The 22,500-nt window shown below is 39.6% G+C and overlaps 1 protein-coding gene and 1 long non-coding RNA gene across 6 annotated transcripts in view; one reads left to right on the forward strand and one right to left on the reverse strand.

Moving 5' to 3' along the window:
* LOC136832814 (uncharacterized) overlaps positions 1-22,500 on the forward strand; it is a 665,567-nt gene that overhangs the window by 550,969 nt on the left and 92,098 nt on the right. The gene's annotated exons all lie outside the window — the stretch shown is intronic.
* LOC136832816 (uncharacterized) lies at positions 13,938-14,823 on the reverse strand. Its single transcript, XR_010851326.1, has 2 exons — positions 14,278-14,823; positions 13,938-14,056 (listed from the first exon to the last, which is right to left on the reverse strand). It is a non-coding gene; the product is annotated as an uncharacterized lncRNA (long non-coding RNA).

The following is a 22,500-nucleotide window of genomic DNA, read 5'->3' on the forward strand; positions in this document are numbered from 1 at the left end:
AAATATAATATATATATATGTATATGTATATATACATATATATATATATACATACTATATATATAATGTATATATACATACATATATATATATAATAATATACTGTATATATAAGAGATGAAAAGCCACTTAAAAACACTTACTTTTGTATTCCAGCTCACTGGTAAAATATAGGCAAGAATACAGAAGTACTCGATATATACTGTATATGGTTCCATCGTGTATGTAGTGTTTTCGGGGCCTTTTTATCTTCACAGTGTACTGTTAGATTACAGTAAAAGATATTCATATATATATATATATATATATATATATATATATATATATATATATATATATATATATATATATATATATATATACTGTATATATACTGTAGGTGCACATTATCGACCATTTACGTAATAACATAGGTAGAACATACAACGATATTTTGAGGATTACAAACAATCACTGGCAATACATTGATGAGGACGCAATATACAGATATGGATTTGAACTCTGAAATTAAAATCAAGAACGATACCAAATAATGCAACGATAAAAACACTACTACACTCTAAAAGCTACAATTTTTCTGGGTATCTGCACCATGCCTCTAATTTATGAACTTACTTGCGATAAATGGCAAAATATTCTGGATGCTAATTGCAGAAGAAATGAAGAAGCAACTTTGTGGAGCGAAATAACGTTGGAATCTAAGAGAATGGCGGTGAAAAATAGCAGCACTTGGAGGCGTGAAAGTATAAAAAAAAAAAAAAAAAAAACATGCGCACATTTCCAAACCCTGTTCTTATAAATCTATAAACATTCTCTTCAGTAGTAGCTATTTGCCACGGTAACAAATGGAATATAAAATGAACATTATATTCCTAACAAATGGAATATAAAAGGAACTTTATATTCTGTATGACCAGTTAGGTCGGACTCATAACAGAAATCCGGTCCAAGGGGATAGAGGGTACCATACGCAGATTCGCAATTACTGAAGATACTGAAGATATCGGATTCAACTGAGTCGTAGATATCAAGACGACCAGATCCCAAGGAGAAAAGCGATCAAAGATATTCAAAATGTTAGGACGCTCTGGGAAAGTTAAGATTCAAGTTCAGTGAGGTCGAAGATATGCAGACAGTGTGGTTTGAGGGGGTCTTAGATATCGATTAACTAATAAGCAAGGATCAAGGATTTCAGCTGTAAAGGGTTCGAGTTAAAATACGACATAGATATGAATATAAATAATTCAATGCAAACTGACAAAAACTAGGATATCAGGTAAAACAAAATTATAAAAAAAAATAATAAGGAATCTAGGCCAAAGGGAAGAACAACTTTCAGGTAATTGCTATTAAGAGAATCGAATAAAAAAACCAGTTCAGGTTATATAAAAAAAAAAAAGCCAGGTTAAGAAAAGTGTAATCTACGAAATTAGGAAGAAAGAATCAAGACAAGACATCCGGCTCAGAGAACTATTTTCTGAAAGACTTATTATCCAGATAAATCTCGACTGCCAATTCCAAGGACTGTGTACCTTACTTGGTTATCTACCCTGCAACAATCAAGTAAGCTATTTAATCACAACACCTCAGTACATGAACAAGCACCTAACCTGGGTGAATATTAGTTTCCTACCAAATAAAATACTTCAACCCTTCGGGAAAGATCCCGACGCACTTACTCAAATTCCAAAGATTTCTATTTTACACTTTTCGACGTGAAAGTCTTCGCTTAACATCAAACTTCACGTGAAGATAAAACACCCCGTACTGTACTCAGTAAACTTATACGTGAAGCTTCAAGACCAGCCACGGGAATCTGATGTGTGCAGGAGGGAATGCGTTGGCAATTCATGTGAAATATTTATTGCATGTTACGTTTTCCTACGAACATTTGTCAATAACATATTAGGTGTTGCACGTAGTGGTGATGGCCGATAGGGTAAATTGGTATGAGACGACTCTGCACGTTAGTAAATAATGTTCAGCTGCAATTCATTACAAAATTATGTAAAGGAAATAACTGAAATTAGTCAACATCCGAGTATAAAACGAAATCCTTTAAAAAGAAATGTAGTTTTAAGATGCAAACGTCCAAAGTCAACACACGTTTATAAATACATTTTTACACATACGAAATCTACATATACACATCCATAATAGACACACACACATATATATATATATATATATATATATATATATATATATATATATATATATATATATATATATATATATATATATATATATATATATATAATGAGATTGCTGGCCCAGTAACCTTCACTATCGATCTGACCCACATCAGTCAAATAACTACTCAGTACATAAACCATTGTTACATCAACAAAAGTGCGATGGACTTTCTAGGGAATAAAAATCTAGCTCTGGGTTCAGATTAAGGCGTCTAGATGCAACAAACAGTTCTGTTTATATGTACGCCAATTTCACTGATTTCCAGCTTATCATCTAAAATTTTTGTTCAGATATTGGCAGCCGGAAAGAAACTGAATAATAAATAAACGAAAATCATCCCGAATAAGGACATACGCAAAGGTAAAAATCATTGGTTTTTCTGACGGATGCTTCCTACGAATGGTAGAGGTGATTTTAGGAAAACATTCAGTAAGCTTTTATAGTAATACCATTTGGAGAATAATTTAAAAAATACGGATAATCCATATTAGGATAATCCCTACCCCCTTACAGAAACGTGCAGGTTTTACTTAAAACGCCTACAAATCAAAAGAATCATTGGAATACATAAGTATGGGAATAATTGGTTATATTCTTTACCCTTGTAAACTTTTTGTTTGCTGTTATTTTATAAATTCTAAAAAGTACAGCGATGAATACTGAAATTCGAAACTCCTTTTGTATGATAAATTTCCATGGCTACCTCGGGCAGTCTACTACTTCACAAATAATAGAAAAAATCCTAAAATAAACTCATCGTATATTCTTCACTCTTACTTCACTGATATCCTGTGACAGAGGATGCGACACATCGGTATATTGTTAAAAAATGACTCGTCTGTCAGAAAATGACGGCAAAAATTCTTACGGAAATATCTTACAGAACAGGTCACCATCATTTCCATTGACAAGCTTGTTATTCAGGCAGAGACACGAGGGTAGCATATTCTAACTCAACATGATGACCTGGAATTCGTAATATCGTATATCTCACGTAAAGATGAATTCAATATGCTCAGCTTTTACATCCTTTCCCATGGCTGCTGATAACGAGAATACATCAGGAACAAAGGACGAATCCTTGAAAAACTCATTCTAATTTACCACGGCTGGAACGAAAGTGAGATGTTTCACGAGATGCAACAAGTTACAATTCTCCATTACTTATGAAACGAATTAATTTAATCCATTCAACGGACTCACGAGAATATGCCTATCGATCTCAATTTCAATGAAATAACCGAGCTCAAACCTAAAGTCTGAAAACTATACTACAAATCAGTGTTGCTTGGCATGTCTTTTATGCGAAGCGATTTTACAGGCAAACAAATTAAACTATAAATATTTACAATAATGAAATTATTACATATATAATATTCAAGTAATGCGCTTTCCTCTATTCAAGAACACTTTCAAATTCAACTCACCCAGATTCTGTTGACTTTGCAATATCATGTTGTAACCACTGCAATCGCCACTCACTCTACACCCAACTCTAAAGACAATATACATAACCCAGCCTTGTCTGAGACTGACCTCAAACCATAGTCTACTTAATTCTGAACATAAACATTGATTTCATTTTACAATGTTCTTCTCTCAGAAAATTATTTTATATCCTACATCCCTAAATTCCTACACATCACATTTTCAGTTCCACAATAATCCATCTAAGTACTTGAAGACTGCATACTGCTATTCCCCTTAACTCTCGTAACTTCTCAGACATCTCTTTCACAATAAATAATGGAGCGACATACTAAACCCTCAGTGTAAACCCATCTGTTCTTCCTAAATGAATTAATCAGTTTTTTTTTTTCTCAGTATCAGTTACTAAAATACTCTACCAATAGCATATTACATCATCTCTCGTGTAACGCCATCAACTTTTAGCGCCTTTGATTAACAATTCAACTATGATTCTTACACTTCAATCTTCCAACATCCACTTCCACGAACATTTACAAAATTAATACACTAAATTTACTCTTGCATCTGGTAGGTCTAAATCTCATCTGAACACTGCACTCAGCAGTTCTAAAATCTGCTCATGCCAAAAATTAGTTTTTACTTCACCTGAGTAACTTTTCTCCGTGAAGAACTTAACCAAATTTACTGTTAACTCTCAGATTTCTCCATAATATATATTATTCATATTCGTGTACAGCACTAAAATCTACAAATTCCATTTAACAAATATCTTGGTAGCGTGTCATTGTTTCTGCATTTTCATTTCTTCTTCCCATGTTTCTGTAACGCCGGCCCCCACCACACACACTTACAGGGTGTTTTTGAAATTAAGAGGCCCCCTCTACAGCATAAACTAAAATTGATATGGACAAAAACAAAAGTAATTCAGAACAGGTATTTATTTAAGTTTCTCTCTGAGTATTTAATATTTTGTGTGGCCTCCATCTGCCTGTACCACAGCCTGCATTCTTGAGGATATGATTTCAGCAAATCGCAAAAAGCTGAGACTCAAACTCCATTTCCCTGAGCACTTCGGTCACCTCTCTTCAGGTCGTCGAGGCTTGGCTTGGTACACCATCATAGTTCACTGTGCGCGCTTCAACACGATCCTTTAAGATACTACCAATGTTTTCACACATTAATGTCAGGGAGCTACCTGAAATTCACTTGATGAGAAGAAATCGATACCACTGTTTCGAAACAGCTCCTGTGTCTGAAGAGCCTTGAAACATCGTGCCTTATCATGCAAATATGCGACTTCAACAGATAACACATTTTCAGGATCTTTGAGGAAAGGAAATACTCCACCAGTAAGCACAGTTTCTCTGAAGTATTCACCATTCCATGACTGTCCTTTTTCTTTGATGATCCACATTAACCGTTTGGCTGTGAAACAGAAAAATTCCCAAACATTCAGGAAATTTCACAATTGGCGATAGCGCACATCATTGCTGATATCATCCAACTTTGCAGCCCAAATGATTTTATTTTTATGATTTGGCTTCCTGACCGTGTAAATGAAGAATTCGTCTGATGCGGCAACATGGAGAAAGTCAGCTTCATCCCAATCTTTAAGAAATGAACCACATAACCAAGCACGGTCTTCTCTCTGTTGCCGAGTGATGTTGGGCTTGCTGATAATATGAAATGGCTTGATACCAGATTTTTTCAACTCACGATATACAGCACTATAACTTCTCTTCTTTCCTCTTCTTGTTTCTTGTTCAAGCGCCAATTTACGTAAAGACTTTCTTGGTCTACCCACTGCCTCAGCTATGATGTCTTTTGACTCCTGAGAAAGGACTTCAGGCCTTCCAAGATTCTCACTCTTTTCACGATGACAGTCATATGGGTTTTTGTTCCAGTTTCTTTTAACAAAGGATTCATCTCTTTTAATGGATTTAGCTATCAAGGAACGTGAAATGAAGGATGCACCAGCATCCCTGGCCTCTCTGAAGGTTATAGCCCGGATTCGGTCAATCCATCTGATTTCCTCCGAGTCGTTAACCATGGCTGTATCTAACTCCGTTACTCAGTCTGAAAATACAAGAAATGTAAAATGAAAAATAGCTTAATAGAAACTTAAAATAATGTACTTGGAGATAGGCTATAGCAGAAAACTTCATAACTTTCCATTTGTTCTGTGGAGGGGGGGGCTCTAATTTCGAAATACCCGGTATTAGGAAGAGATTTCCTAAGTACAAAAGAAAAATTGTTAAAGTTGACAGAATTCAACAAACGGCAATTAAAATTCATAAAAGTGGTTACAAGGTGGTTCAACCAAAAAAATGTCAAAGGATACACTACCAAACAACAGTCAACATCTTGAAAACGATAGTTACGCAAGTGATGTCATAATGTAAACAAAACTACACAAGAATACACAAACACGTAAACATGTTAAGAGAAGGAGGGATAGTTACAAATTGAGAGGCTCTTTGAGCATGTACTGGTAGTTAAAAGTATGAAGGACAGCTGGATCTAATTTATACACATTGAACTAGTATTAAAATTAATGTCTCGAGTATAGAAAATACATGCAGATTCTATAATATTCCTTTAGGAGTTAGAGTAACTGAAAACTCTCTTTGCCTTCTTCCAATAAATCGGAAAATTTGAATTTTTAGTATGGGTGTTAACTGCACTCCTGGGGTCACCTCTAGCTATATTATATCTATGTTGAGCAATTCTTCTTTCATTTATTTTACAAGTTTGACGAATGTAAATCTAATTACAACCACAAGGTAGTTTATGTATATATATATATATATATATATATATATATATATATATATATATATATATATATATATATATATATATATATATATATATCACCTTCGTCATGCTTAAGACTATTGCGAATGACTGAACAACCAACTGCGAAAGGAAAAGAAAAGGAGACTTTCAGACTTAGAAGTTTAAGTGGAAGAACGATGTCATGAATAGATGAAAGACAAGGCATAGATATGTAGTTATAGCTAACTCTAGGTTTATTATTCACTTTATAAAATGTTTTCTTAGTTAAATTACAACGCTGGTCAATTTCATGTCCTCTGATATTTTTAGAACAACCTATACTATAAACTGAATTAATCTCATCAAAATATTTGGGGCTACATGCATTCAGAGTGCAGAGAATCACTGACCTCATGTTTTACAGATACGGGATGGGATGAATAAGCACTGATAATGAGGTTATTATTTGTATCTTTTCTGAAAACCTTGAACGTAAAGGAATCTCCTGACTGATTACAGTTTCATCTAAAAAATTAGATACTGTACAACAGTTCTCTCCTTTTTCTAATGTAAATTGTATGGATGGAACTAAATCGTTAAGACTAGTGAGAATTTCATAACATTGTCTGTGATAATGCCATTGGCTAAATTACGTTAAAAAAATTCCATGTATATATTAGATAGCACAGGGGATAAATATTGCCCGTTTGCATTCCAAATTTCTGTCTATAAAATGTACCATTAAAGGTAAAACGTGTCAATAACACACAAACGTATTAGGTCTAGACTCTAGAATAACACTAACAGATAAAGTTAGAACACATTTTGAAGTTCACCTCACAAAAATCTAAAACATCACTAACAGGAGCACAAAACTAATCAACTGCACTTAAGTAATACATTTACAAAATGTAGTGAACTCTCAAAGTGAGAATTAAAAAAGATCCTACAAGTGGCTGAAGCAAATGTATTAAGAATTTTTATCATTCGTACAAAAGACCTCCAACAGTACTTATTACAGGATGTAGGGGGCTGCCATCCGAGTTTTTACCGTTTCCATACAGTTGTTTACCACATTTGCTGGTAAGAGTCTACATGAAAGAAAAGCCGACCCTGAGGAATCCCATGGCAAAAATGTTCTTAAGCTTACAAATAGGAAGAACAAAAATCTCGACTCAGAATCTCGTATTAGGCACTGTAATTTGTTTTTAAGTAAATTATTACGATCATAAATTGCTACACGGAGGCGATCATAGTCAATGTCAAAATTCAGAGTTGCTACTCTAAGAGTGTACTTCTTAGAAATTCACCACGCTTCTTTTCTGATTTCACAAAACAGTTTTTACATTCTCTTCTAGCACTGTCAATATGGTTACTAATAATGGTAATTTCCGACACACCAAAGCGAAAATTATTTTCTCTCCTCATTCTCATGGTCATAACTGAACAAGGAAGTTAGAATATAATTTTATACTCAGGATGCCCTCTATGATCTTAAATGAGAGCAGCTCGATGTCCGGGGCCCTCATGCCGAACTGCTGACACACACATTGTTGATTGGTTTTATAGATTTTAGGCATACATGCCAAGCACTGAGTTAACTAAGGCCATTCAGCGCTTAAAATCAAACATTAATTTAGCTGAAATTCACTAAAGCTTTATATTAAAATGCAAAATGTAATATACATACATACACACACACACACACACACACACACACACACATATATATATATATATATATATATATATATATATATACACACACACACACACACACACACACACACACACACACACACATACATATATATATATATATATATATATATATATATATATATATATATATATATATATATATATATATATATAGTCTTTAATAAGAATTAAATAAATGTGAAAAATCTGATAAGTTAAATTCTGAAATAAAGTTTTCTTTAAAAACATTAGCTTACTGATATCACAATTATCATCAGTACCTCACTCATAGATCTGCTATATAGTGAGGTAGCTCTCATTTCTTGGGTAAAAATTGGTTAATCAGTTAATAAACTCTTTACTGTTAAAACTTATTGACAGGAACTGTAGATTGGGACCTGTCTCCCTTCTCCACGTTGCATTAAGTATCTGTGCATAGCATGGTATGTCCTATACGCAGCCTTGTTAAAAATAATGCTAGTCCTCTGATCTGGATGACAGGACGCCTCTCCAGTTTCTAGTAACTGCTTCTACTATAGGGCTTGTTTCAATGATTTCCTGCACCTTTCTCTTAACATCTGGCGCACCATATTTTGCAATCTTTGAAGCGTGGAAGACGTCAATGCTACTGACATTAGAATCCACCATCACTTGGGCAAATACAACCAAGGAGCCAACCTCGTTCTACGCCACGAGGTCTGGCTTCCTAAGACCATCACTTTGGATCTTGGATATTTGACGACGCTGTCATGTCTTTTTATTCTCCACAGCTGAACTACAAGACACACCTGGAGGAGGTGATGCAGTGTGCCAGGGGAATTAGAGCCTTGATCACATCAGCCTGTTATGTCTCTTCCAGGGCTCTTCTGGCTGGGGTTGGTTAGTACACCCATTCTAAGCTTAACAGCGTTGACATAAGTAACCCCACCCCCTCATAAGGCAATTGCCAGCATTGATCCATTATGGTTTTATGCTCTATGAGGCTTCTTTAAACCTGATACCATCTGTGGAGCTATACAATTTTCCCTTCTAGTTTATAGCAGTAGATGGGTGACATGTTTCCAAATTATTCTCAGTTTATACTCTTCACCAAAATGTCTCTATATCTTGAAAGATGTCTCGGAAAGTTATGTTTGGCAGTAGGTGTACTTTTTGTCATGCGCTCTATGGCCAACCCTCCCGCTCTTTTGGCACAGAACACACCCATGGGCGTATTCTTGGGAAGGTGGAGTGCTTTTCTTATAAATTCTCCGATTTCCCAATCCAATGTCTTGAGATGGTAGCACTTGATGTCATCATGATGCAGAATGTGATGATACCGTGGTATCAATGCGACTTTCAATGCCACAGCTTTTGTTGTGTTTTCAAAAGTGCTTTTAGTAAGTTTCCCAACTCGGTTTTCATTTTTGCTTGGACTATGGAGCCACTGGGTGTTTAGGAGACTCCACTCGACTGCAAGGTATTTATAAAAGCTGGTTGCTGTGATGTTTGGTATTTCTTCATCTTTATAAGTGAAAGGACAGGCATCATAATACCATGTCCCCTTCTTTAAATCTGCCATAATACCAGTGCTGGCACACTTCCTTAGTCCTCGTTCTACGCTATACTTAATTGCTTCATCAAGTAGTACTTCAATTGCCACTGTTAAGCCTTCCGACAATGTCACTGCCACCACAATATCATCTGCAAACGCTAGATATTTTATTCTCTCTCCATGAAGGGTGGCCCCAACAACCTCAGGGAGCTTATTTATCACCTGCGTGAGAGCTAGGGTGAATAAAAGGGGTGACATCAGGTCCCCTGCATCACTCCACATGTGATGTTATATGGTTACCCCAGTGATTTCAGTGCTTATCAACTGATAGAAATTCGTAAGGTAAGACACTGACTTGTCGTCAAGCCCACCTCCTCAAGGGCTCCGAGCAGTGCCGGATGACTGACAAGTCCACACAGGTAATATAGAGGCTACTTGGCTGTCTCTTCGCCTCTTTCATTAGTTCTCGTAAGAGCAGGCTATTGGCGCTTACACCATCTTCAGGCTTAAAGCCTTTTTGCCTTGTGGAGGTGGGAGGGCTAAAACTTTATGAAGGCCTCTGGTAACTATAGATGTTATGATAATCAGCCAGTAGTCTCCTGGCTCTCTAGGCTCATCAATTTTTGGCAGTAGGGTGGTTCTCCCTTTTGACCACTTGGCAGTAGCAATTTTTGACTGTAGAATGAGGTCATACAATCTTTTGTCAGTCTCACCAGCGGCTCAAATATCTGATGCTGTGTATTTGATGGTGTCACACCATCTGGTCCTGGTACTGATTTACAGTTCATTCTTTTCATCCACTGTATATCATCTATAGACACCAGCTCGATGATGGACTTTACTTAGGCTGGTTGTTCTGTCCCATTCTCTTCATTTGATGGACTTCCTGTGGTAAACAGAAAAACCCCAAAACTCCATCATTCCCGGAGGGAGGGACAGCCGGGCAAGGGGGTCTCATCCCATTATCGCATTTTGTCCAGTTCTACCCGTTCTTTATCCACCCCCTTTGGGTAACTACATATTCTCCTCTTCTCACAGCTCGTTTTAAACATCTTTAGTCTCTCTCACTTATTATGGGCGGTTGCCTTGGTTCCCTCCTCCCAAAAATCCATTCCCTGATGGTATATAGTACCTCAGGTGTTATTCCATGCACTTCATCTTCACTACCATTACTGTGGATGCTGGAGTTTCGGGGATTCTGGTGGGAAACCATCACCACCACCTGTCATCATTATTAAATAATCATTCATGGCATCAGCTAGAATATCCAGCATCTGGACTTAAACTATTCCTGTAAGTTCAAGATTGATTGTTGTTCCATCATTCTGGCCAGCCCCAGTGCTGTTGTTGAGTCTGGCTTCCATTTCCAAGTATCGTTTTACTACATTATGGTACTCTTTGGTCTTTCTTTTATTCCTACTGCTTTCCAGCATTCAGAGAGGAAAGTATTTAGACTGAATCCTCCTGTACCATGAAGTGAGGATCCTCATTAAATAGGGATTCAGACCTTGCCAGCAAAGTCATTTCCTCCTCTGCCCATCCTGCTCTACATGGTTGGTGGAGTGTATTGTCTAGATAAACTGGTAATACTTTGTGACAATGGTCTTCATGCCCAAGCATTTCACATAATATCTGCTGATATTCAGGAGGCTTCATTTTTCCTATGATTCTACTGATTGATCTATTCTCAAACAGGTGCTCTTTTGTTTTCTTATTGATGAAAAGTTCATTTTTATGGACTAGTTCAAATTAAAATGAAATGCACATTTTAAGCCTTAACATCTCAATCGTTTATTTTATTTCAAAGCTAAAACAAAAACAACACTGCAGATTTACAACAGAACCCTACGAGCCTTGTTAGAAGCAATTTCACTAATAACAACTTCAACGTCCAACTGATTAGTAATATCATGCTCTATTGACAATCTGAGCTGACTCATAGTTGATCTTAGATAGTTTTTGATTAATTTTAAGTTAGAGAAGCTTCTCTCACAACATCTGGCAACACTTATTCCGATGGTTAAGAACAATCTCAAAATTATAACAATATTTGGAACACAGATATCAAGGTTAAACAGTTGAATGAACTGCAGAAGCTCAAGCAGTCCTTCTTCAACAATGAATATGTTAGAAAATCTACAATTATGCCAGACCAGACCTGCTCAAAAGATGCCATTCCCCCCTCCTGTTACGCCACTGATTTTCGCTTTGCAATTCCTAAGGATGGACTTTTCTTTAATGTAGATGCCTACCAGCAGATGTGGTATACAACTGTAAGGCATGGTAAAAATTCATAAAGATGGCAACCCCCTACACCCTACAATAAATACTGTAGGAAGTCTTTCGTACGAATGATAAAAAATCTTAGTGCATTTGCTTCAGCCACTTATAGGATCAATTTCTAATTCTCACGCTGAGAAATCACTACATTTTGTAAATGTATTACTTTGGGGCATTGTCAGAGCTGATAAGTCAATGATTAGTTTTGATGTGAAAAGTTTTTACTTGTGTTCCATTTAGTGATGTTCTAGATTTTTTACGAGGCAAGCTCATAAAATGTATTCTAACTTTACCTGTTGATGTTATTCTAGACCTAATACGTCTGTGTGTTGTTGACACAAGTTTTACTTTTAATGATACATTTTATAAAGAAATTTGGGATGGAAATGGGCAATTGTTTATTCCCTGTTTTATCTAATATATAAATGGAATTTTTTTTAACGTAGGTTAACCAATTACATTATCGCAAACAATATTTTTTGGGTGAAATATGTAGACGATATTATTGCTATTTTAAAACAACCATAATAATGATAAAATGCTCACTAGATTTAACGTTTTAGACTGAATTTACATTAGGAAAAGAGAACTGTTGTATCTCATTTTTAGATGAAGCTGTAATCAGACAGGAAATTCCATAACGTTCAAGGTTTTCAGAAAAGATACTAATAATAACCTCATTATCAGTGCTTTTTCATCCCATCCCTTCTCTGTAAAACCTCTACCATGAGGTCAATGTTGCTCTGCACTCGGAATGTATGTCGCCCCAAATATTCTGATGAGATTAATACACTCTATAGTATAGGTTGTTCTATAATTTCCAAGGAAATGAAATTGACCAGCGTTTTAATCTAGCTAAGAAAATATTTTATAAAGTGAATAATAAAACTAAGATTAGTTATAACTACATATCAATGCCTTTCCATCCATCCATTCATGACATAATTTTTCTAATTAAACTTCAAAGCCTGAAAGTCTCTTTTTCCTTCCCTTTCACAATTGGTCATTCAGTTATTCGCAATAGTCCTAAGCACGATGAAGGTGTTATATATAAGGTACCATATGGTTATAATAAGATTTACATTGGTCAAACTGGCAAAACAACTGAAAGAATTGCTCAACATAGATATACTGCATCTTGATGTGATCCCAGGAGTGCAATTAACACCCATACTAAAAATTGTAATTTCCAATTAACTGGAAAAAGACAAAGAAAGTTTTCATTTACTCTAACTTTACTAAGATATTACAGAATCTGCATGTATTTTTTATACTCAAGACAGTAATTTTAATTCTAATTCAGGTTTATATATATTAGATCCAGCTGTCCATCATATTTTTAACTAGCAGTACAGGCTCAGAGACTTTGCGTTTTCTTTTGTAGTATTTTGTTTACATTAACATATCGCTTGCATAACTATTTTAAGACACTGACTATTCTTTGGTAGTGTGTCCATGATATTTTTTATGGTTGAACTGAACCACCTTGTAAATAGTTTTATAAATTCTAATGGTCGTTTGTTGAATTCTTTCAAATTTCACATGTTTCTCTTGTACTTTAGAAACCTCTTCCTAATAAATTGCCCTAGTAAAGGTCGGGTGGACAACTAAACCGTCAGGCTAAACTAAACTTCATTGTTTCTTTTCACATTTCCTTCTATGTTCATCAATTGCATACAATCCTTTCTTTGTGTCTATGAAGATTACAATTCATATATATATATACATACATACATACATACATACATATATATATATATATATATATATATATATATATATATATATATATATATATATATATATATATATATATATATATATATATATTTACGTTTTTCCGTGGTTTTAGTTTGAAATATGCTCTGTGAGACAGGTAGCAACAATTTAAGTTAATTTAGCCTTGTGATTCTGACTTCGTGGGTACGGAAAACGTAAAAAAGAGGAAAACAAAGGAGAATTTCATATGAGCATAGGGCTCTGGTTACTGAGGGAAATATTACGTAAAACACGTGGGCACATTTAAAGTAGTGTATTTACATAAATGACATTAGTACGGGAAAGAGGAACTCAGTAGATTGAATGCAACTGGGGAATTCCAGCCACAGCCCGAGAAGCTTCCACGATAGGATCCCTCTGAAATGAGAGATATGCACGTTATACGCCAGTAATGAAAATAGACAAAAGAATAATGAATTCGAAGCTGCACTGAGGGTGCCAAAGGAGTAATAAAGAATTAATACTGCCGATGCAAGAGGCGCACGGACATTAGACAAGGGTGATTTCTGGCTTTCTCTTTAAGAAAATATTACGAGACAAAAGCGTGACTGAAATGGGGCTCTTCCAGGGCACTTTACCTTAGCAGATTTTCCGAGGGCGTGTAGAAGGCGGTCCGTGGATGACTTGCGATTTCCGAGGACGAGTTTCTTCCACGTGGTGAGATGCAAGGGCTTCCGTAAAGGGGCAAGGCGATGGGGACTCCTCGAAACTCCAAGCAATGGCGTGTGGGCTCGAGGAATACGGTCGAAGGGCACGAGGAGAAGTATACTTTTGAAAGGGCCACGTGGTTAGGATGCAAGGGCATCGATGGGGCCAGGTGTTGGGGACGTCTTCACAAGTTCACTCCATATCTTCCAGCCCGCGTGTGTGTGTCGAGACCTCGTGGGCTTTTGCCTTTTATCCCCTCCTATGGGGCAGGGGGGCGTCCATCACAGATGCTTTGACTCATTGCACCTGCTGCCCGCAGGGGAGGTTTTGGCCTGTAGGAGAAACGCCCAAGCCAGATTACTTTTGCCTCGAAGGAAAGATCTTTATCAAAAATGGGAGCGCCTTTAATCTTTTAAACCCCTGTTTTTAAGTCGATAGACAGATGGTCTATCGATCGGCCGGCTGGCAGTAAATGAAACAACAACAACAACAAGGGGGGGGGGAGGCAATTTGCTAGCGAATTCTTGCTAATCATAATACCTCCCATACAAGATGATGTACATACCTCCTTCGGGTGTGTACATCGATATTCAGAATGAGCGGCAAATGCTTTACGTTACTCTACATTCTGCCTTGCAATGAACTTTACTCCTAAGGGTTTTATGAAGCTGAGACATTACTTTTAATAACACATTGGGACAATTTTTCGTTAACAGAACGCAAAGTGATTTAAACACTTGCAAAAGAATAATTACTTTAGATTTGGTTACCCACTGGTAACTTTATAATGTGACTCGAACAATTGTGAATTATTAAGATTATAGGACCAAGTATATGAGGCTATGGCCAACAAATGAAAAGAAAGAATTAAAATACACGGTTACTTAATTTTAGATAAAATGCATGCGGTTAGTACAATCTGCCTTGAAGAGGCTGTGTAAATGAAAAACAGCGTTTACTTTTGTAAATGACATCCCCTTTTACGCGATACTGTAATGACTATACATATTCGCATTGATAATTTATCTTCGTTTTAACGTACTTTGCTCAGCTTTCGCCGGCCCACACACGGATTTTGACAGTCGTATGCGGGCGAGAGTATTCGCGAGGTTTTAATTCGCTAACCTTAAACTACGCTAATTTTATGCGCCCACTGCCTACTCAATGTTATGACGGGGCGAGCAGACAAAAGATGTGGGGTAGGACAAACAGAGATCTTGGAAGGAAATGGAAGGGGGAAAAGGGATAATAATAACAAAAGGAAAATTACCAAGACGTTACGAATGAAACTTGACCGCATATGAAAGGCGGGACACGTCCCTCAGAGCTTACAAAAGGGGCATTTAAATCACAAGGGCAAGAGTTTATGACTCGCGATTCATTAAAATAAAGATAACTAAATGACTAAAAGAAAGTAAATGATATTGGCAGAAGAGCTAAGGGAAAAAGAGTGAGGGTTTTATTGTGTTAGGCGGGAATTTATCGTCCTACGCCTATAAATTACGGCCCGGACTATCACTTCAGTCCCAGGGCGAGGAAAGTGCACCCGAAGGGCGCGACTCCTTCAGGAGGGCTGACACGCACGCCCGGTGCCAAGGTATGGGCGCAAGGGCGTGCCACTTCTCACTCTGTTATTCTTAATGATTTATACATTGTGTGGGGAATGGTATCCCGTATTTAATTGCCTCTTGTGGGGATAATTTAAGGGAAGATTAAATAGAAGGTGATAAGAGATAGAAGTTCCTGAGGAACGGAGGAAGATAGAGGAGGGCCTGACATCCCCTTCTGGATTAGGGTGCCAAGACCTTCGAAAGATGAAATGGTGGCACAGGTGCCATGGGAGCTCTAGAGCTCTTTGTAAATTACCTGGAATGTCCCACGCCCGTGGTAATTTCGCCTCGAGTCTTTCTTAATGGGACAGTCGTCCTCGGCCGGGGAAGCGGAGGGCCCGCGACCGGAGGGCGGCACGGAGTACCACCTGGGCCTGCTGATGCGACAGCTTACGCAGGAGTGTTCCGTGGGGGTTCTACCATGATGCGTCGCGGCTCTTGTAGTTCATCGGCCAAGTGAGATATGGCAGAATCCTGACTTGCAATTGCGTCGGCGACGGGCTGAGGCAGAGAGGAGGCGGTCGGGGGTGGCGTGAGCGGCTCGCAGGTAACGATGACCAGCTCAGGCACGGGTTGCGAGGCCGCACCTGCAGGTGAGCTTCCGCGGTGGTCGGGAGGAACCGTCTCTCTGACCGACGCTGGTAGCGGTGCCAGGCCGGGGGAAGAGAGGGGGTCCTGAGTTGGATCCCGTGAATGGAGATCGGCGTAGCGCTCTGGCGCTGGCACTAGGGCAGAGTCAGGCGCTATCAGAGGTTTCTTGGGCTCGTCGGTCAGGACGGACGAAGCTTGGCCCTGCTCGGGGCATGCAAGTGGCACCGGCAGGAATTTGGCATCTCCTGAAGGGAGATCTGATTGGGGCCCTGGCACTGGCACTGAGGCAGGGCCGGGCACTGGAATTGGATCGGGAACCGATCGAGGGGGCCACTGTACATTGTACTCAGGTGGCACTGGTGGGGACTGCACGTCCTTCTGGTACCCAGGGGGCGCCAGTCTTGGCTGAGGGAGAAGCGGGGGAGGATTACTCGCGCCCGCGGAATGATTCGGGGAATGTGGACCCCTAGATTGTCGTGATTTCGGTGGGGACTGAAAGTCCTGTCCCAGGATGACGTCATAGCCTCCGGGAAGATGGCTTGCTACTGCAAGATTGCACATTTTGGATTGGTGAGGTCTTGTGACTCTCAATTGGACCGTAGGGAGTATCATTTTAAATTGATTTATTCCCTCGATCGTGACGAGTTTTCGTCTATTGACGATAGCTCCGTAGGGAACTCTGTCCCTTCGGATGAGGGAGATTTGTGCGCCCGAGTCCTCGAAAGCAGTGACTCGGCGCGCTGGCTCGCTACCTCGTGGAGGGGCCACGTATACAGGCCCTTCGGCGGAGGGCCTAATGACTGGGGATCTGTGACGGCCAAGGCGACGGTGGGAGTAGTTGATTTATTATTGCGTGGGCATTTTTGCCCATGCGGGAGAATGGCCATAGACCTTGCACGCCGTGCAAAAAGGTCTGGCTAAAGTCTTTCCGCGCTGCCCCTGTGGAGGGCGAGGCGAGTTATTTGTCGGTTTTCCGGGAGAGAGAGGAGCCGGTTTCTTGTTCCGGCACTGTTCGGAGGAATGCCCCGTTTTCTTGCAATAATGGCAAGTTAGGGGCTTGCCCGAGTTCCCATTTTTGTGGGAATTTGAACCTCCGAGGAGGGACGGGGATTTATCTTCCGCCCCATGGATCCTTCTTGAGGGTGGTGAGTTTCCACATATCTGCTATTCGGCAACACTCGGTGAGTGTTGCTGGGGCTTTTTCCACTATATGAGTGGCGAGGGCAGGAGGGGGCGTAGCGCAGGAAATGCTCGAATTTAAACCGCTCGAGTACCTCGGCGGTGTTAGTGGCTCCTTCGAATCGAGCCATTTTGTCAACGCCGCTCCAATGGTACGCCCAATCGGACCAAGTCTGGCCTGCTTCTCTGGGCTGCTCTCTCCAACGTCTCCTCCACCGCTCGGGGTAATCTCGCACGCCTTCAGAACTGCTTGGCGTCGACGGCTTCCCAGTTTCCCCGATCGTCTGCGGGAAGGGCGTGGTAGGCAACGAGGGCCTTTCCGCCCAGGAATTTAGTGAGAACAAGGGAGAGTTCCGCGGGGAGAGATCGCAGCACTCCAGGACTCGTTCGGCCCTTTCAAGCCATACTTCAGGCTCGGACTCCGTCCATTTTGGCATGAACGAGTGAGCTTGGCTGAGGGCACTCATCCCCGCGGCAGGGGCGGGGGTGGCGGGCTGTCGTTCTAGCATCTGGAGCTCGTGGGCGCTGTCGCTCTCGATCTTCCCATTCTCGTTCCTCCCTTTTCTCTTGGGCGATTCTGTCTCTCTCTCTCGTTGTTCTTGGGCAATTCTGTCTCTCTCCTCTCGTTGTTCTTGGGCAATTCGTTTCCCTCTCTCTCTCTGCACGTTCTTTATCCTTCTCCTGCTCTTGAGCGATTCTTGCTCTCTCCTCTCGTTGTTCTTGGGCTCGTTCTCTCTCTCTCTCTCTGCACGTTCTTTATCCTTCTCCTGCTCTTGGGCAATTCTTCTCCTCTCTCTCCTCACGTTCTCTCTCTCTCTCACGTTCTCTTGCTCTCTCCGCCTTGGCATCGTCCATTTTCTTGAACCCATGCTCTCAGATCTTGCCCCGATAGTCCCATGTCCTTCCCAGCGGACATGTAGAATTTGAAATCCTCGTTTTGTTGGGCTCTGGTATTAGCCATCTTGGAATAATGGGTATAGGATATGTCTGAAAAGACTCTTTGTTAAAATTGGATGTGTCTTGAAAGACGTGGTTGTTCTTGGCGAACGAAGTTTAAATGCGTCTCGAAGACGAGTTGGATTTTGTCACGCTCGGACTTGGCCGGCTGTAGCGTGAAGTTAAGGAGTTGTTCTAACGAACTAGAATGATCAGTCCCGTAGGGCTTAGATGTGTGTGAACTACACTATATAATGTCTCAAAAGGACTTAATTTTGGGTTCCGCAGGAATGAGAAATTCTCGCCACGTGCGACGTAGAATTTTTGTATGAGTCTCTGAGGACTGGAATTTGAGAAATTCTCGCCACGTGCGACGTAGAATTTTAGGAGTCTCTGAGGACTGGAATTTGGAGAAATTCTCGCCACGTGCGACGTAGAATTTTAGAGTCTCTGAGGACTGAATTTGGAGAAATTCTCGCCAGTGACGTAGAATTTTAGGAGTTCTAAGGACTGAATTTGGAGAAATTCTCGCCACGTGCGACGTAGAATTTTAGGAGTCTCTGAGGACTGGAATTTGGAGAAATTCTCGCCACGTGCGACGTAGAATTTTAGGAGTCTCTGAGGACTGGAATTTGGAGAAATTCTCGCCACGTGACGTAGAATTTTAGGAGTCTCTGAGGACTGGAATTTGGAGAAATTCTCGCCACGTGCGACGTAGAATTTTAGGAGTCTCTGAGGACTGGAATTTGGAGAAATTCTCGCCACGTGCGACGTAGAATTTTAGGAGTCACTTAGGACTTGGAATTTGTGGAATTTGGAGGAATTCTCGCCACATGCACGACGTAGAATTTTAGGAGTCACTTAGGACTTGAATTACGATTCGTCCCTTAGGACTTAGAAATTACTAACGGGAAACCCAAAGAAAAATGTATGCTGGGAAATGAATGGGAAAAAAAAAAAATGCTACACACGCGGGCATGGGCGGGGGTGGGGGTGCAGGTCGTTTGGCCAACACCGGAGGTATTTTTAGATTCTGGGTGAATGAACCCGTATATTTATATACCGTCTGGGATTCCGGGGAATTTCCCAGTCGTCTGAGAGGATAACAGTACAACGGCCTAGTAATTTTCCCTATAAGCGGAGTTTAAATTTCGCTTTCCTAACACCTAACTCGAATTCTAACTACACTGAGAGAATTTTCAGCAATGCAAGCTGACTTCGTCGTGTCCCACGTGGGAATTTTATTCGCGCCTAAATAACAGTTCGCTAATTCGAAATGCTAAGTAAAATTTATCACAGAGGAATTTCTTTCGCACTATTCCTCAAGCAAGAATATGGCAAGGATTTTAACACAGAGGAATTTCGCACTATTCCTCGAAGCAAAGGATGGTTAGCACTGGTTATTTCCTAACTACCTATCCTGAAAGGCATGCATTAACGAATCTAATACGGCGGTTCTTTTCTCTCAGTGATTACATGCGTCCCTATTTCTAATTCCTAGGAACAGTCACGATTGTAAAAAGGTTTTGCTAAGATTAACACATTACTTACGTGGAATTTTCTGGATCTGTGTGCTGGTTTTACACAAAAGGTTCGTAATTGTCTCGTACCCAGCTTAGCTTTGCTAATAGCTGATCTGGCAAGTTGCAAATGCAATAAAGCAACACTAGGGGAACTGCAACTGCAAAACGAGATCTATGGCCAGGTCGCCATTTTTACGTTTTTCCGTGGTTTTAGTTTGAAATATGCTCTGTGAGACAGGTAGCAACAATTTAAGGTAATTTAGCCTTGTGATTCTGACTTCGTGGGTACGGGAAAACGTAAAAAAGAGGAAAACAAAGGAGAATTTCATATGAGCATAGGGCTCTGGTTACTGAGGGAAATATTACGTAAAACACGTGGGCACATTTAAAGTAGTGTATTTACATAAATGACATTAGTACGGGAAAGAGGAACTCAGTAGATTGAATGAAACTGGGGAATTCCAGCCACAGTCCGAGAAGCTTCCACGATAGGATCCTCTGAAATGAGAGATATGCACATTATACGCCAGTAATGAAAATAGACAAAAGAATAATGAATTCGAAGCTGCACTGAGGGTGCCAAAGGAGTAATAAAGAATTAATACTGCCGATGCAAGAGGCGCACGGACATTAGACAAGGGAGATTTCTGGCTTTCTCTTTAAGAAAATATTACGAGACAAAAGCGTGACTGAAATGGGGCTCTTCCAGGGCACTTTACCTTAGCAGATTTTCCGAGGGCGTGTAGAAGGCGGTCCGTGGATGACTTGCGATTTCCGAGGACGAGTTTCTTCCACGTGGTGAGATGCAAGGGCTTCCGTAAAAAGGGGCAAGGCGATGGGGACTCCTCGAAACTCCAAGCAATGGCGTGCAGGGGGCTCGAGGAATACGGTCGAAGGGCACGAGGAGAAGTATACTTTGAAAGGGCCACGTGGTTAGGATGCAAGGGCATCGATGGGGCCAGGTGTTTGGGACGTCTTCACAAGTTCACTCCATATCTTCCAGCCCGCGTGTGTGTGTCGAGACCTCGTGGGTTTTTGCCTTTATCCCCTCCTATGGGGCAGGGGGCGCCCATCACAGATGCTTTGACTCATTGCACCTGCTGCCCGCAGGGGAGGTTTTGGCCTGTAGGAGAAACGCCCAAGCCAGATTACTTTTGCCTCGAAGGAAAGATCTTTATCAAAAATGGGAGCGCCTTTAATCTTTTAAACCCTTGTTTTTAAGTCGATAGACAGATGGTCTATCGATCGGCCGGCTGGCAGTAAGTAAATGAAACACAACAACAACAAAGGAGGGGGAGGCAATTTGCTAGCGAATTCTTGCTAATCATAATAATATATATATATGTATATATATATATATATATATATTATTCTAATGATATGGCCTTGTAATATATGTTTTCTATAATTTTGATACATTTTCTCTTATATTTGTCATGTGTTGTGTGTAATAATAATGATTGTTGAAATATCAAATGTCACATCTTAAAAGAGTTACTGGTAGAATTTAAAAATACTTTTTTTGTTGTTAGGTGATGTTTACACAAGTGGTAGGCTGATGATGTTTACATAGGTGTCAGGTGTTCAACCTGGGTAAATTTTTGCAAAGGTTTGACTTTATCCACTTAAACTGTCAATAAAAAGAGATATGGATGACACAAATTTTTCATAACTGATAACACTGGTTAAATAAAGGCTGTTGTTTGAACAAATGTTCAGTCAGGAAATCCCGTCATTAAAAGAGATACATGCAGACAGGTCTAGATAGTCCCTTCAGCCAGGGAAAATTCCCTTATATTTCCCCTTCTCCAGGAAAATTCCTGGGCCCAGTTTCCCAAAATGCCTTAGTGGCAACATAGGTTTTTTCTTTTAGTAGAATCTGGGAGGCTGTGCATTAGCCTGTGAGAGACCATTTGAGCTGGTCAGGTTCTCTATCTCTCTCTTACCCTAATTTTAAAATAATATATTTGTGGTACTTGGTAATATATAACTTTTAAGATCTGAATTTGGTGAAACTGTTTAGTCTTGTAGGTGCCATATAAAAAGAGTGTTTTGTGCTGCAGCAAGGGATCTTACAAAAGTGTTACAAGCTTGTGTAAGGTAAAGTAGATTTTTACTTATTACCATGGCATAATAAGGTGTATTAGGGAGATTCTGCCTTTAGTGAAATTATTGTTGATAAATCTTTTGTGCATCTTTTTGTGTGTTCTTGGTTGATAAATCTTTTGTGCATTTTTTTGTGTATTCTTGTGTTTGCAATTTCTTAATTTTGCCCAACTGTTTTTTGTTAGTGACTTAACATTTATTTACTTAG

Source organism: Macrobrachium rosenbergii, chromosome 50, assembly GCF_040412425.1.
Source record: "Macrobrachium rosenbergii isolate ZJJX-2024 chromosome 50, ASM4041242v1, whole genome shotgun sequence".
Taxonomy (NCBI): Eukaryota; Metazoa; Arthropoda; class Malacostraca; order Decapoda; family Palaemonidae; genus Macrobrachium; species Macrobrachium rosenbergii.